Source organism: Adiantum capillus-veneris, chromosome 26 (assembly GCF_014529385.1).
Source record: "Adiantum capillus-veneris isolate H3 chromosome 26, ASM1452938v2, whole genome shotgun sequence".
Lineage (NCBI taxonomy): Eukaryota > Viridiplantae > Streptophyta > Polypodiopsida > Polypodiales > Pteridaceae > Adiantum > Adiantum capillus-veneris.
Window position 1 is genome coordinate 15,518,658 of NC_140956.1, and position 16,061 is coordinate 15,534,718.

Below are 16,061 nucleotides of genomic sequence, written 5' to 3' on the forward strand. Positions count from 1 at the left end.
GAAGACAGGTGGAAAAGCTATATTTGTGTTAAAATTAGATGAATGTCAGCTTGTCAAAGGCCAGAGGGTGGAGCGCACAAGCCTCACACTAATGAGCAGGGAACTGGTGGGAAAGGGGTTAGAATGTGAAAATGCGGCCAAGTTGCTTGGAAAGAGGCAAAAAATGCAAGATTTTTATGGGGTGCAATCAGAGAAGAACATATGGTAGCAAGCGGCATGGGCACTCCCACACGATGGCCATGATAGTTTGAGGTGGTATTTTAACCGTTCAAGTATTCAAGAGGCAATAGATTGACGATGCAATAGGGAACTCCTCAATGTCCTTGCCATTGGCAATTTTGAAATAGAGTGGCACCTTGGTGACGACTTGAAGACCCTAAAATGCATGTCAGGCACTAAGGGTAGTGCAAGTAGTTTATTCCATGCATTTTTTGTTGCCATGCAAAGATGCCTAAGGATGCATTGGGGAAGGGCACAGGGGTCAAAAGAACAAAACTCCGCAAGCAGGCAGGGGGCTAAGAGCCCAAACAATAGTCAAAAGGCAAGTGGGGGGCACGTCTGGTTCAATGGCATCATGACTTGCGACCAAAGCAAGCCACCATATCGTGCAGAGGAGGATACAAATTGGCATCCCATTCTTTCAATTCCCCTTAATCGAGTGCATGTGTGTTCCTTGCATTTGAGACTTAGAATTTTGGGCAAGTTTCTAATGCTCACACATGAATTACGCATGGAACATGGTGTCAGAGTCACGGCAAGAGGAGTGCATTCACGCACTTGAAACGATTTTTTCATCGGTGGGGCTTCACTGCGGTGAAGTAACCCTCTCAAAGGAACGCAAAAACACAGTAACCACACAGGATGAACCTAATAAGATATGTATGGGTGGGGCAAAGGCAAGACACTTGCTTTCAAACTATGGTGAGGCTCAAAGACATACTCCTTTTCATATATGGAAGCAGGTGTGTGACATAACAATTTACCTTGGTAATGAGGCAGTACTAGGGCTGAAGAGAGTGCGTGTGTGGAAAGCATGCGATGAGATAATGATGCTCCTTGAGCGGCCACACCTTAGTGAAGATGAGATACAATCATTTGAGGTGTCTATTAATAAATTCACAGAGCTAATGGTCGATGCATGGGCGAAACCCATATCACACATTACATGCATATCTTGTTCGCCGAAGTCCCATACTTTCTTGACGAGTATGGATCCTTTGTGCTCTGGAGAAATCAAGGGATGAAAAGGTTACACTATCAGGCAAAGGCTGCCTATTTTACAAGCACTCAGCATGGTGGTGGCAACATCCACCAACAACACATTTCACGAGATGTTCAATTGGCTCTACAATGCACTAATCGGTAGGAAGAAGCAAAGGGCATGGGGAAACTTGTCTCTTAGGCGTCATATTGTGAAAGTCGTGAGTGTCCAACAAACGCAAGGATATCATAGGTCAAATGCATGCGAGAGAGCATTGATGTGGAGGAGAAATTGGCGAAGAGTAGGGTGCGTGTGGCTTCTCGCGCAGTAACAATTGTAATTTCCACTTTTTAAAGTATATTAATGATAAATTGTAATCTCTTAAAAAGTTGGGCCCTATAAATATCAAAGTGAGTTTCTAAAGTCTTTTATAAGTTAGTGAACTCTCTCTCTCTCTCTCTCTCTCTCTCTCTCTCTCTCTCTCTCTCTCTCTCTCTCTCTTCTCCTCCTCCCTATTCTCACCTCCCGTTGATGGAAACCAACAATCAAGAAACCAACAACTAGGAAACAAACAATCAGGAAACCAATAACGCCCCAAAGAACTTAAACAACATCAAACTTCAGCAGTTCTTTGATACACTCAGTCCACTCCCACATGTGCATAGGTCAACAATACCAAACATCGAGTAGATACAACGATTGAACAAAGAGGCAGAGCACTTGCGGGCTAAGAGCGAGCACCAAGAGCAAGCAAAATTTGATCGGGATCAACAAGATATACAGAGGGTGAGAATGCAAGAGTTTTACAAGAGGAAGAGAAGTATCTGGTCGCAAAAGCAAAGAGGACTTACAAGATGCTCCAAGAGCGAAGATACCCACACGACAAGATTGTTGAGGTCTTGAGCACAAAGGTTAGTACAAAGTACAAGAGATGTTGGACCACAACCCTAACACAGATTCACAACTACTCACAGATGAGCAAGTGGTCGATCTCATAGATAAGGTTTGTAATAGCACAAAGAAATCTATGAGAAGTCCTTGGGCAACGCGAGGAGGATAGAAGAAGAACGACGAAGGGCAAGGATGGAAGAGGCAAGCTGCCTTGCAACGGAGTGAGAGAGTAGAAAAAAAAAGAGACCAGAGGAGGAAAGGGCCAAGAAGGCCATGTAAAAGAGTCCCCAAGAGGCCACCCCAGAAGATTCCAAAGAAGTCCAAAACAACCCCAGCTAAAGCAGCGGGTGAAAGTAGTAATGCATTAATACTTTCACCCCAACTAAAGCAGCAGGTGAAAGTAGTAAAGCACCAAGAGGGAAGACGGTGAAGAATAGAAAGAATCCTCCAAAAATTGCAGAGGAGGCCAACCAGTCTGATGAGGGGCACAAGAAGTACCGCAACGATAATGCCCCTTCGTATCCAACTGCCCAGCCTCCACCACCACAACCACCTTTCAAGAAGAAGCGTCACTAGAGACTTGGCACATGTGCATTGCATGAAATCCACAAGTACTAGACGAATACACAGCTTATCATCCCTAAGGCCCCATTTTCCCAGCTCGTGAAAGAGATTATGGATGAGTATATGTGATTAGGAGTGTCTTGCTACTCATTTTTGTATGAGGGATTGACACACAATGGATCAGTGGTAAAAAAGAAGCACTCTAATTTTAGCAAGATTTCTCCATGAACATAGCTTTCTTCTTTAGCACAAAGAATTATTCTTTAGCCACGACCTAGCCACGACCAATTCAAGAATCATTTACCAATTTGTAAGAGATTATTGTATAGTAATAAATAGAAAATCTTCTTTTACACATTAAATTCATGATAGATATGGGAGCCGATTCCATGGCTTTGAAAAAAAGGGTTTTAGGACCATGCTAGGGCCCTAGGGACCCAAAAAAAGAGTGGCCACAAGGATGCGTGAAACTTCCAAACAAGATGGTCCTAGGGCCCTAGGGACCCTAAAAAAAGAGTGGCCACAAGGGCGCGTGAAACTGCCAAACAAGTGACCATGTTTGGTAGTTTCATGTGTCCTTGTGGCCACTCTTTTTGAAGGGTCCCTAGGGCCCTAGCATGATCCTAGGGCCCATTTTTTCTTCTTTAGCATAAAAAATTATTCTTTAATAACCATGAATCAATTCAAGAACCATATAGCAACAAAAAGAAAATCTTCTCTTCCACAATAAATTCATGATATATATGGGAGCCAAGTTTTTGGCTTTTAAAAAAAGGGTCCTAAGGCCATGCTAGGGCCCTAGGGACCCTCAACTAGAGTGGCCACAAGGGCATGCAAAACTGCCGAACAGGAACCCATGTTTGGCCAAATGGCGCTCCCTTGTGGCCCCTCTTTTTGAGTGCCCCTAGGGACTCAGCATGGCCCTAGGGACCTTTTTTTCCTAGAATTCATGGACAAAATCAATGAGCACTTGAAGCCAGAGTCGTGTTTATAAAGACCATTGTAAAATCATAACTCGAGAAGTATATGCTAGAAGAGCTTGAGAATGCAACATACACAAGATTGGGATACTTCAAGTCACCCCTTAGGTCTTTGGAAACACCCAAGAATGATAAATTTAGGGATTACTTATCAAAATATTGAATCTTACCTTATCATAGAACAAGTTGTTGCTTTCTAGTTTTCAAAGAGTATATAATGGGGTAGAGCTTCACCTCGAAGTTCTTTTGAGAAGATTGGTTCATTAAAGCTATTCATTTTATCTTTCTATGTGCCAAATCTCATCCTGTTAGAGTCCATCAACTTGTAAGAGACTACAATATATACACCAGCTTGTAGATCTCTCTCTCTCTCTCTCTCTCTCTCTCTCTCTCTCTCTCTCTCTCTCTCTCTCTCTCAGAAGGAATCAAGAACTAACACAAGGAAATTCTTCTTGATCTATAATCAAGCAACACAATTATATTAATATCCGTAGCATTTTGGATGGCACAAGTGCATGGTGGGAATTATGCCAAGGTTTATTCCTTAGATATTAGAGATTGATAGCCAAAGCAAGAAAGAATTTACACTTAAAATGTTACAAATCTAATTTAGGTTACTTATAAACTCAAAATATGGTAGAGATAGGATGCTCTTACACAACAACAAAAACAATAGAGTACAAATTGCTTCTTATTAATCTTGATCAAGATATGGTCATGAAGACTATACATAGGGCAGTGTAGCCATAGTTATTGCATCCATTCCATGCCATAGTGTACTCATTGTAACCTATTACATAAAACTATATGTGCTTGGGGTGTTCCTTGTTAGGAAAGAATGTTTTGCTCAAGGAAAGCTTTTAGAAGGTTATGCAAACTTTACAATGAAATCCAAGGAGATGAGTGAGTGCATGTGTGGGTTGCTATTTTAGACTTACTTATACACAAAGAACATAACAATTTAAAAGACAGCTGGCTTTGGACAAAGGACAATGATTAGCACAAAAACAACTCAATTTTTTATTCATTTTTGTACATTATAGTGACAATGAGGTATCATTCTAATGTTTTGTACACATGATAGTCAAGAGCAACTTATTTTGGAGTGAAAGAGGCCAGATTCGACAGTGATGGAGAACAACTTAGCCAAAAAGATCCTAAGTAAAGATAAGAGACCTCACTTGCATCCATATAAACAAGACAACAAATTTGTTCATCTTCAATACGTATTACAAGTGTGTGTGTGTGTGTGTGTGTGTCATAATAATCAATATCTAATTCTCCTAAATGATTTTCTCATATTAAACTGATCATTTAATGTGGGGAAGTGCCAAGGGAGAAAAAGCTAGAATATTGGTTAAGTTAGCAGACCGGCCACAGTAGGGATCCAAAGGAGGGAAAATAGGGATCCAAAGGGGGGGCCATCTGCAAAAGAGCCATGTGAAACAACGGGCTAAAAAGACCCTAAGGTTCAGCCCATTAAGACTTCCAAAATGCTAAGGTTCCAAAATTCAAAGGTTGTGTCCAAAGGTCAACCTTAGGGAAAATTGGATGCTTAGTGTGTGCCCAAAAAGTCTTTCTACATCCCTACATGGGAGGGGGCGAGCCCCAAAGCTAGGGGATGAGAGAGAAAGCCACACACACACACACAGGCTCCCTTTACACAAAGGGAATGAGGGACACATGTCAGCTCCCTAGGCCAGATGCCCACAAGGTATGCCCAATTCCTATTGGAAGACCCTTGAAGTGGACCAATGAGAATTAGGCTAGAGTAAATCTAGTTTAATTAATTTAAAAACATTTAATAAAAGAAACCAATAAGAATTAAGTGTCCTAGAAGACTATTGGGCAGTCTCCCAAGGGGTCCAATGAGCATTCAGGAGCCCCATGGCTTGCCTGATTCCTATTGGCCAGGAGGCAAAGGGGTCCAATGAGAGTTTAGTTTAATTATTTAATTATCTAAAGCTCTCACAAAAGGGGAAAGGGGGACACATGTCAGAAGGCTATCACTTATGCTGCTTAATCCCTATTGGCTTGACCTGGGGAGGTCCAATGAGGCAAAAGCCAGACTAACTTAGCAGCTAGGGCTCGCCCAAGAGAGAGAGGGGGCTGATTTTTGCTTGGCATTGACACTCACACTCTCACACTTGACCATGTGTGAAGGGAAAATACTCTATCTCCTCCCAAGCTTTAATGGAGAGCTCATCACCTACTCCAAGCTTGTGAGATAGAAGCCTACATCAACACTCTCTTGGCATGTGGATGCAAATCCAACCAAGAGCCAAGCTTCAATGCATGCTCATCTTCTCTACCAAGCTAATTACTAAGCTAAGCTATGCTAATATGAGTGATTATGTGAGGAGATGTACTTCTTTCTCGTAAGATACTTCTTTTTCCTCTCAATCTACTCTCATACCCTGCTAGCTCTCACCATCTTCGAAGGTGTGTGAGGTCTTGGGTCTGAGAACGGGGATAATTCAAGTTGTGTTTGATTAAGTGTTTTGCTTGGTGTATGAAGCTTCCATCTTCATTGCACTAGCTAGTCTTGAAGGAACACAAAGAATTGTATTGTACAATGTCTCTCTTGATGGGAGAAACCATAATACAAAGCCTTTTGGAGGGGGGACCGGCTCCATGCAAATCCGGTCCTCAACTGTTGTCAATAGCTTAATTGCTCTCTCTTTTGAAAGTATTGTCGATGCTCTCTAACTAGGTGTTATGCTTTTTGTTGCTCTCTCCACCCAAGCACTCTTATAATTCTCATTAGGAATCTATTCTAATGAAATGCCCACTATGTTCATGCTAATTTCCGCTACAAATAAGATTTTAGGCCATTAAATGTTACATTGGTATCAGAGCTCAAGGTTTCTCTTTTCTTGCTCAAGAAGGGAGGTCCTCAAGCTAGCTACAAATGGTTGGTATTATTAATTGCCTGTGAGTAAGTAGAATAGGGATTTTTCAGCCTTTCAGTGCGCCTGCCTTTGTGCAGTTAACTGGGCATCACCGTCGAGAGCTATGGTCTTAATAATGGAGTCCTACGGGGCTTGCCTACGGCTTAACCACTATTGAGCTATTAGAAGCTTGACAGGAGCCGGTGCTGTTTTGGTGTCGAAAGACCCTCTCTTCTATTCCTTGCAATTAATGGTATTCGAGCCGCGGGTACAGTAGCTTGAGTGCTTTTTCTAAAGGGGTAAAGAGGAGTAGCAACTAGGGCTTGAAGTGCCAAAGTACACCTAAAAAGTTTACACCTAAAAGTTGTTAGAATGGCTGACAATATTAAAGAGAGTGAAATTAATGTTGATAACTTTGATTTTGCTCATGAGCAAGCTACTAATGATGCTTCAATGCTTGTTAATTATCTTGTTTCTAGGCTTCAACAAGCCATGGGCAATCCATCTCTCCAAAGTGAAGTGCAACGGCAGCTCCGTGCTCACGGGATTCTCCAAGCTCATCACCATGACGAGAGAACACCTAGGAAGCCTCCTTGTGAGACTACCAAAAGAGGTCTCTCTCCGATTCGGGAAGAAGAAGAGAATCCATATGAAGGGCTCAAGAACTTACTTCTTGATGATGCATCTCCTTCCCAAAGGAGAACTCAAGAGCCTCCACCGAAGGAACGAGAAAGAAGCGAGTCTCCCGCCACCTCGGCGGAGATGGCTCCACGAAGACGGCGGGCTAAACGCTCTCCATCACCACCAAAGCGGAGAAGACCATCACACTCTTCTCCACGCCATAATTCAAAGAGGGATGATAAAAAGCAAGAGAAGAAAAAGGCGAGAAAGAGGACACCCTCTTCTCCATCTTCTTCATCCTCTTCCTCTTATGAAAGCTATGGTGAAGACGACAAAGATCAAGACAAGAAAAAGGCGAGAAAGAGGTCACCCTCTTCTCCACCTTCTTCAAATTCTTCATCTTCTGAAGAAAGTGATGGTGCAACTTTTGAACCATCAAAAAGAAGAGGCCATAGGAAATCCTATGCCGCATGGAAGAGGTCGTCCAAGCTGAAGAAATTCAAAGAGGGAGGGAAGAGCATCTCTTTCCTTACCTATGATGGCACCTTCGGTGCTACAGACAAAGTTTTGGCCTTTATCCAGCAATTCGATGCGGCGTTTGGAGATGAGGGCTTCACGGAGTCCTCTAAGCTACGCCATGTAGCTATGCACTTTCAAAAGTCCGCCAGACAATGGTGGTCTAGCCTACGAGCAAACGGTGAAGCTCCACGAACATGGAAGGCTTTAAGAGCTTCCATTATGAAGCAGTTTTTGACCACCGATGCCAAAGACAAAGTACTCACCGAATGGCGAAGCTTAAAGCTCTCTCCCAATGAATCCATCCACAAATATGTAGACAAGTTTTGGGACCTACAACTCAAAGCCACTGTCTTCAAAAAGTTGGATTTTGGAGAGCAAAAGCAACAATTTTGTGCGGGCTTAACCGAAGAAATGGCGGAGTATGTCAACTCCCAAAGGCCACGTACCATATCGGCGGTAATACACCATACTATGGTGGCCTCGCGAATCAATTTCCAAACGGGGGGTAAAAGAAATAATAAGCCCCCGGAAAACAAAGGTTCCAATGAGCCTAAGGGGAAGGACAATGTCCAAAAGTCTCCTAAGGGCAATTCCAACAAAGCTAAAGAGAAGGGAGTTTACAAAGGAAAGAATAAACTCTCTCCTGAAGAGCTTGAGCGTTATCGTAAAGATAACCGGTGTTTCAAGTGCGGCGAACAAGGGCATGCGTACCGCGCTTGTCCCCAAAAGAACAACCGCCAAGATCCTCCTAGAGCTTCTTTGGTTGAAATCCAAGAGGAGGAGATTCACCAAACTCACCACAAAGGATCTCCTCTATGCCATGCTTGGGGAAAGGTAAGAGAACATGATGCTTTTATTCTCTTTGACGCTGGTTCTACTCACAATTTCATATCTATGGAGTTAGCCACCAAGCTAGGCATACAATCCTACGAGATGGGAGATATCCTACCCGCAGACAGTGCCTTCAAGGGGCAAGAAGCTTCAGTCACTCCCTTAATCGGGAAATTGAGGCTTCATGTCCAAGGCTATGTGGACAAAGAGGATTTCTTTATCTCTCCTCTCAAGCATGAGGATGTAATCCTAGGGGCACCATGGTTTGACCGTCTGGCTGCCCATGTTAAATTTCCTGAAAGGAGAATCTCCTTTAAGTTCAGGGAAAAGGACATGTATATAGATGCTAGGGAGATGGGTAACACCATCCCCATTGTACATACACCAGCTTTCAACAAGTCAATAAAGAGCTCTATTTCCGTGTACATGATTTTTGTTAAAGATTCTCAAAATGAACCTAATGCTTTAGCAAAAGAAAATAAAAGCAACCAAAAGGAATTAGAGTTATCCAATTTTCTCAAGGGGTTTCAAGATGTCTTTATTGACGACATCCCTTCTGAGCTACCTCCTAAACGAGGTAATGACGACCATGCAATTGAACTTCTTCCAGGAAGTTCACCGCCTAACAAACCTCCTTATAGAGTTTCTCAAGCTCAACAAGAGGAGATTATGCGGCAAGTGCATGAGTTAATTGAGAAGGGCATGGTTAGGCCTAGCTCATCTCCATTTTGCTCACCTGTGCTATTAGTGCAAAAGAAAGACGGCACATATCGTATGTGTGTCGACTATAGAGCACTAAATAGGATCACTATCAAGAATAGGTTTCCCGTTCCACGGGTAGAAGACCTATTTGATAAGCTACAAGGATCGACCTACTTCAGTAGGATTGACCTAAAAAGTGGCTATCATCAAATAAGGATAGTTGATCAAGACATTGTAAAGACCGCATTTCGTACTACATTTGGTCTTTACGAATACATTGTCATGCCTTTTGGCTTGACTAATGCACCAGCCACATTTAACCGCTTGATGGAGAAGCTGTTCAGACCTCATCGAACCTTCACTGGAGTGTTCTTTGATGATATTATCATCTACTCTAATTCATTAGAGGAACACAAGCAACACCTCCAGGTAATATTTCAAGTTTTAAGAGAGAATAAACTTTATGTTAATCGAAAGAAAAGTGAATTTTTCTTGCAAGAGATTCAATATTTAGGTCACATTATCTCTCAAGATGGAATCCAAATGGATCCATCCAAGTTAGAGGTAATAAAAGGATGGCCTAAACCAAGGAATCTTCATGAACTAAGAAGCTTTATAGGTATGTGTGCATACTATAGACGCTTCATAGAAAAGTTCTCACAAATTGCGGGACCATTACATGACCTAACAAAGAAAAATGTTAGGTATACGTGGTCTGCTAAGGAGAACAATGCTTTCGAAAAGCTTAAAGAAAAGCTTATCTCTCAACCTGTGCTTACACTACCGGATCTCTCAAAACCATTTGAGGTCCAATGTGATGCTTGTGGTGATTGCCTTGGGGCTGTTTTGCTCCAAGAAGGGCACGCCATAGGCTATGAGAGTCGAAGGCTCGACCCTGTTGAGCAAGCTCTAGGCATATACGAAAAAGAACTCCTTGCAGTTCTACATGCCTTAGACTCATGGAAGCACTATTTATTGGGGACTCCTTTCATTCTGCGAACGGATCACCAAAGTCTTAAGTACTTCATGACGCAGACCAAGCTCTCCGACAAACAAATGAGGTGGGCAAATTTCCTTTCGCAATTTCATTTTCATATTGCTCACATTGCTGGCAAGCATAATCAAGTAGCCGATGCACTCTCAAGACGACCGAGAGTGAATGCGGTTTCCATAGCAACTCACAATGATCTATCTTCAATGATAGATGAGTATGCTATTGATCCCGATTTTAGAGATGTGATTTCAGCCCTTGCATTAGGGAAGAAAGAAGAACCATTTACTTTACAAGATGGTTATCTTCTCTATGGCAATAGACTATGCGTTACTAACTCACTACGTGAGAAAGTAATGTATGAATCTCATGCTCCCCCATATGCGGGGCATAGAGGGATTCAGTCTACCCTAAAGGGAATTGAAACATATTTCTATTGGCCTACCATGAAAGTGAACATACATGAGTATGTTTCCAAATGTGTGGTATGTCAAAAGACAAAATTTGATAGAGGGAAGCAACTTGGATTGCTTCAACCCTTGCCAATCCCTAATTCACCGTGGGAGAGCATATCCATGGATTTTATCTTTGGATTGCCTAAGTCTATCCATGGGAATACGGGAATATGGACGATAGTAGACAGGTTCAGTAAACAAGCTCATTTTATACCTGTCAAAAAGACTATCAAAGCCCATCAAATGGCAACCCTCTTCATTTCACAAATTTTCAAGTACCATGGCTTGCCAATGTCCATAGTGTCGGATAGAGATCCTAGAATGACCAGTAATTTCTGGAAGGGTCTCTTTGAGAATTTAGGAACAAGGCTAAACTTCTCTTCGGCCTATCATCCACAAACTGATGGCCAAAGTGAAATAGCTAACCTAACTATTCTCGATCTACTAAAAGCCTATGTAACGGAAGTAGATCAAAGATCCCAATGGGAGAAGTACTTACCCTTAGTAGAGTATGCTTACAATAACACTGTACATACTTCTACAGGAAAAGCACCTTTCGAGGTAATTGAGGGAAGATCAAAAAGTCCCTTGCTACTTAAGGTACATGGGAAGATCTTCGCTGCAGATGAGTATAGCCGAGACCTACAAGAATCTTTCCAAAAGATTAAGGATGCTATCTCTATCTCACAGCAAAGGCAAAAGGCTGCTGCTGACAAGCACAGAAGAGCCCTAGCCTTTAAAGAAAACGATTGGGTCTTGTTAAAATTTCCCAAGGCTCGATTAAGGCACACGACGGGCAAGAATCCTACGGGCCACCAAAAGTACTATGCTAAACTAGCAAAAAGGTACTATGGTCCCTTCCAGATTCTTAGGCCAATCAATGAGATGGCCTATCAACTTAAGTTGCCCAATCATTGGCTCATACACAATGCTTTTCATGTGAGCCTTTTGAAGCCTTACAAAGGAGAGCCACCTCAAGAACCAACTATTGAAGACCCACCGGAGATCGAGGACCACGAGGAGGTGCTGCAGCCCGAGTCCATTCTCCGACATGAAGACAAGGTATTAAGAGGCGGTAAGACTATCCGACGATATCTTATTAAGTTTAAGAATTATCCTTTTGAAGATGCTAGATGGATGCAAGGCATACAATTAAAGGATAACCTAAACCTTGTCAATGCTTACAATGCTTCCCAAGAGTAAGCAAATGTACAAAATGTTAAAAATGAACAAAAAATTTTTGTCTTATAAGACTCTCTTTTTCTTTATTTGTGCACAAAAATGAAGTAGTATGCATGCTTAGATCAAGTTTGCGGAGACGACGTCTCCCGAACACCAAGTAGAGCTTGTCACTCTACTATGGAAGACTGATAGGACTAATGTGCAGACATGCTTGCGGCAGCCTCAGGCTCTCAAGCGCCAAATGGACTAGTCATCCATTATGGAATGATGTCGTAGGGTAACATAGGGATCCTCTACCCGCTAAGAAAAGGACTCATGCATATGCTTTATCTTCTCTACACCATAGTCGAGGACGACTATGATTTCAAGAGAGAGGTAATGTCATAATAATCAATATCTAATTCTCCTAAATGATTTTCTCATATTAAACTGATCATTTAATGTGGGGAAGTGCCAAGGGAGAAAAAGCTAGAATATTGGTTAAGTTAGCAGACCGGCCACAGTAGGGATCCAAAGGAGGGAAAATAGGGATCCAAAGGGGGGGCCATCTGCAAAAGAGCCATGTGAAACAACGGGCTAAAAAGACCCTAAGGTTCAGCCCATTAAGACTTCCAAAATGCTAAGGTTCCAAAATTCAAAGGTTGTGTCCAAAGGTCAACCTTAGGGAAAATTGGATGCTTAGTGTGTGCCCAAAAAGTCTTTCTACATCCCTACATGGGAGGGGGCGAGCCCCAAAGCTAGGGGATGAGAGAGAAAGCCACACACACACACACAGGCTCCCTTTACACAAAGGGAATGAGGGACACATGTCAGCTCCCTAGGCCAGATGCCCACAAGGTATGCCCAATTCCTATTGGAAGACCCTTGAAGTGGACCAATGAGAATTAGGCTAGAGTAAATCTAGTTTAATTAATTTAAAAACATTTAATAAAAGAAACCAATAAGAATTAAGTGTCCTAGAAGACTATTGGGCAGTCTCCCAAGGGGTCCAATGAGCATTCAGGAGCCCCATGGCTTGCCTGATTCCTATTGGCCAGGAGGCAAAGGGGTCCAATGAGAGTTTAGTTTAATTATTTAATTATCTAAAGCTCTCACAAAAGGGGAAAGGGGGACACATGTCAGAAGGCTATCACTTATGCTGCTTAATCCCTATTGGCTTGACCTGGGGAGGTCCAATGAGGCAAAAGCCAGACTAACTTAGCAGCTAGGGCTCGCCCAAGAGAGAGAGGGGGCTGATTTTTGCTTGGCATTGACACTCACACTCTCACACTTGACCATGTGTGAAGGGAAAATACTCTATCTCCTCCCAAGCTTTAATGGAGAGCTCATCACCTACTCCAAGCTTGTGAGATAGAAGCCTACATCAACACTCTCTTGGCATGTGGATGCAAATCCAACCAAGAGCCAAGCTTCAATGCATGCTCATATTCTCTACCAAGCTAATTACTAAGCTAAGCTATGCTAATATGAGTGATTATGTGAGGAGATGTACTTCTTTCTCGTAAGATACTTCTTTTTCCTCTCAATCTACTCTCATACCCTGCTAGCTCTCACCATCTTCGAAGGTGTGTGAGGTCTTGGGTCTGAGAACGGGGATAATTCAAGTTGTGTTTGATTAAGTGTTTTGCTTGGTGTATGAAGCTTCCATCTTCATTGCACTAGCTAGTCTTGAAGGAACACAAAGAATTGTATTGTACAATGTCTCTCTTGATGGGAGAAACCATAATACAAAGCCTTTTGGAGGGGGGACCGGCTCCATGCAAATCCGGTCCTCAACTGTTGTCAATAGCTTAATTGCTCTCTCTTTTGAAAGTATTGTCGATGCTCTCTAACTAGGTGTTATGCTTTTTGTTGCTCTCTCCACCCAAGCACTCTTATAATTCTCATTAGGAATCTATTCTAATGAAATGCCCACTATGTTCATGCTAATTTCCGCTACAAATAAGATTTTAGGCCATTAAATGTTACAGTGTGTGTGTGTGTGTGTGTGTGTGCGTGCGTGCGTGTGCACGTGCACGCGTGCACGCATCCGCAGTAACCCAAGCACCATACTCAATGATTCGGCAGTAGGTCCATTGAGTATGGACCTACTGCCTCATCAATTTTATGAGAATAGAATAGTCAAGTCTGAAACCCAAGAGATATATCGTATTAGAAAATCCATGAGTTTTATCAAAGCTATAAGTGACAATGTTAATAGAGAGGATTATACTCTAGTCAGAGTTTGAAGGCTTTGTTAGCCAGTAGAGAATAGTATAGATCCCATTCATAGTCAGTCGTAGAAGTTTTCCATGCTTTAACCAATTTCTATGGATAGTCCTGAAACGAACAGTCCATCCAAGAGTAGTTCGTTTATAGGTAAAATGTTCCTAAAATCATAAGAATCAAAATAATTGCACAAGGGTAAGTAATTTTGGGTTAACCTGCAACTTAAAACCAGTAGAGTCAAAGACTACAATCTATAGACAAGGAAAGACCACCTAACACCTCTCAACCTAGCAAGGAATTATAGACAGTGGATCCAGACAAAAATATCCAAAGCCATCGTCCTAGTTTCCCAGCTTTCTGGGAGAACCTTGTGTTTAGGACGTGTGTGTTGTTGTTTTTAGACTTATACTTATACACAAAAGAACATAACTATTCAAAAGACGGCTGGCTTTAGACAAAGGATAATGATTACTGTGTAGATGTAATTCTATGATGCCAAGTAGGATGCCTATGAGAGTATCTATAGATGATATCAAGGGTTTGATTCTCGTGGAAGACACTAGAAGGTTCCTAGAAGATGTCTTCGGGATATGTTGTTTGCATTCGATATTCCAATGGCACTCAGAATATGCCATAAAGATAGAATGTTTTTGGAATTTGGAATATTCTACTATCTAAGGGTGGACTAATTTGTGCCATGTGGAAAATGCACACTTCTTCTGACATTCTTTCCTAGTAAGTGTTGCATGCGACACATCTACATTACAATGTGTCCCTCTTGAATGTGTTACATGGAACAAGGTAGTGCCAATAAAGAAGGTCTTACCTCAATTGTGGTAGTGTCCATTCTTGGCTTTATACGCAAATGTACATGGAAGTTCTTACCCCTATGTGGCAGTGTTTCATCCCTTTACAAGAGATGTATGCAAAAAGATTATCAAAATGAGTACATGTCTTTCAAGATATTTGCTTCATCAATGTGAGAATTTTGAGAGCCATTCAAATGCTTTTTCCTTCTCTTTGACAAGGTGTTTGCGGCATTTGCTTATGTGATGACCAAGCTTTTTGCCTCAGCTATGTTATCGCTCCTTGGATTGGCACATGTGAGCAAGAAATCAACACATGCTCTCGTCATCAGCCGATTTGAGTAGTTATTCGAAGAAGCTACAAGAGCATGGGAGAGGCTCAAGAACACCATGGCTACATTTTCTTGTGAAACTTGACAACGATTTCCAACCCTAAGAGAGTGACTTTGAAGCATATGACTCTAATCACAAGACTACTTCAAGAATGCATATCTACTCACTCACAAGAGCCTTCTTTTATAGATTGAAACCTCAAATCTCTATACAATCCACCTCAATAAATTATGATATACAAAGTGAAACCCCCTAATAAACCCAAGATTATACATCCTCGAGAAAACTAGTACCCATCTTCCTTGCTTGGTTGCATTCATGCTCATGTATTGGCATCCTATGGATTGAATAGAAGCTCCTATTGGACTAGCATTCCACATTGAAATTGTAAAGCAAGCCCTATGATTTTTGAGAAAAACAATTTGGAGCAAATCTTGGCAGATGCGCAGAGAAGCAAGTGGTGCCCCAATTGCAAGCTGCAACGCAGCGCAAAAGGGAGGGTATCCCTATTGCAGCATGCAGAGGAGAGAGAAGGGGAACGTATCAAACGCAGCATGCAGAGCCGACAAGCAGATGCAAAAGCAAGAATTTTTTTTATTTTTTTTTAATATACGACAGGCCCTTTGGAGCAGGTTAGCTGGGCACTAAGGTGTTTGTTGGATTAGTGGGGGTTAGAAACCGAAAAACCTTTTTGTAAGGGTAGTGAAGCATTCACTTGAGAGGAGAGAAGGAATCTCGCAGAGCATCTCATGAAGTAATGAATAAAATAAAGGGAGAGCGAGTAGCAATGCCTGGTAAGTGTGTGTGCGTGTGCGTGTGCGTGCATAGTACATTGAGCCTCCCCGTGGTAGGCTGTGAAACTCAGAGGGCTGCCCAATAGACCCTC